This window comes from Rattus norvegicus, chromosome 8, assembly GCF_021556685.1.
Source record: "Rattus norvegicus strain SHRSP/BbbUtx chromosome 8, alternate assembly SHRSP_T2T, whole genome shotgun sequence".
In the NCBI taxonomy this organism is placed as follows: domain Eukaryota; kingdom Metazoa; phylum Chordata; class Mammalia; order Rodentia; family Muridae; genus Rattus; species Rattus norvegicus.
In genome coordinates, this window is record NC_141541.1 from 100085455 (window position 1) to 100087278 (window position 1824).

At 48.1% G+C, this 1824-nt stretch overlaps 1 pseudogene; it reads right to left on the minus strand.

The window, feature by feature from the left end:
• Positions 1-259: 259 nt before the first annotated feature.
• Positions 260-1586, minus strand: Tada3-ps2 (transcriptional adaptor 3, pseudogene 2; annotated as a pseudogene).
• Between the last annotated feature and the right edge of the window lie 238 nt (positions 1587-1824).

Genomic DNA, 1824 nt, shown 5'->3' on the forward strand with positions numbered 1-1824 from the left:
ATTCCTAGGTTTGTACTTTATAAAACCTCAAGGAAGATGTCCTTAAGGAAGAGGTGTGGAGATGTTAAGAGGGGACAAGGAACAAGACAGCTCATCTGGGATCAGGCAGAGGCTAGGTAGAGGCCAGCGCTGTAAAGCTTTGCTTATTGGCTGCACAAAGCTCACTTGAGTGGTCTGAGAGTGTTTCAGCCATGAGACTGTTATTATTTGATAGGGAAATGCTGGCCTAGATTTCAAAGGTGGTCAGCAGCAGGTAAGGCTACCAATCTACGAGCTTCAGGATGCTCTCCTGCTTTTTCAGGGTCTGCCAAGCCTGGCCCTTTTCCTTCTTTGTGGGGATGTGCTTCTTCTGCTAGGTAGCCATGATCCTGCAAAAGGCAGCCATGACCTCGTTGTCTTGCGGACCCACTGCCTTAGCACCTGCCAGCTCAACTCCTCCTTTGCCAACCTCTGCAGGTCATTCTTCTTGATATGGTTGTGTGCCCTGAGTGCCTTCAGCTCACCCTTTGCAGCTCGACAAGGACCTCATCCTCGGAGTCCCAGCAGGCTAGTACTCGGGCTTCAGTAGGCCCTGGGCAATCAGCTCCTTCTTGATTGTGACCCTCCAGGGACTTTGTATGTGGCACAGCGAATGGTTTGTTCTGATTTCAGGGAGAGGTGCTTGCTCCATCAACACCTGATTCTCCTATTCCAGACATGTCAGCAGTAGGAGGGTCTTTCATAGGGTAAATAGTCCTCCATTAGGGCCTACAGCAGGTGCTGTGTAAGGCCACTTAAGGGACACCCATTTAATGGCTGCTCAGGCTGAACCTCAAACTTCTTCATCAGGGCATCTACATTTTTGTGTTCAGTTCAGTCAGCAGTTCTATGAGGCCTTTCTTCTTGTCAGCAACAGCTGCTACTCGAGCCCCATCCTTCTTCCCCTCTAGCAGATTCTCTTGGATGCAGTGCTGGGAGTAGTGTTTCCCTAGTGTGGGAATCTTACAATGTGTACCTTCTTCATCAGTGGGCTTCAGGAGCTCTTCTAGTGTTCGTACCTCTTCGTTGGCTCCTCCAGTATTTGTACCTTCTCACTGGTGATGTCAGCACAATAGGTCTCAACTGAGGCCTCGAACCTGTTGGGAGCATCATTCTTGGAGATCTGTGGTACATTGATTGGGTCATCAATACATTCACATTCCTGGATCTTGGGATGAACATTTTTGGATTTGGGTCTTTCTGGGTCAGGGCCTGACCCATGTCCTGTTTTTGCTTCCAGTTTCTGCCTCTTGGGCTTCACATGTTTGCAGGGAGCATCAAGCTAATGGTCTCGACCTAGCTTCAGGAATCGTTCACCTTTCTTATCCTGCCAGTCGATAAAGATGTGTGTTTCATATCCCAGTACAAGCAGTTGCCTCCATGCAGAGTAGCAGGGTCTCAAGCTCCAGCTGCAGCGTGTCCTGCTCCTCAATACCTATGCCACTGGCCTATGAGTGGTCAGAACTGCTCTGTACTAGGGGCAGACCTTCAGGCAGTCCAAAGACTTGAAGTAGCACACAAGACTGCAGTAGGCAGTTTTTCAGTTTTCTCATGGTCCAGGAGATGGGACCCTTCCTGGAATGTTCTGAGGATTGAGAAGTGATGCTTGTCACGTGCCAAGTTAAGTGCCTGGCACAGAAGTGGCAAATAACAATATTTTAACATCAGTCAATGTCTCTTCCTTGGTCTTTCTGGATGAAATGAATATTGTCTCTCATTATAAACATAGATATCTTATGAAGCCAACTCTAATGACAGGAGAACAGTTGCTTCTGTCTTTGGTTCAAGTCTGTAGGACCAAAATGA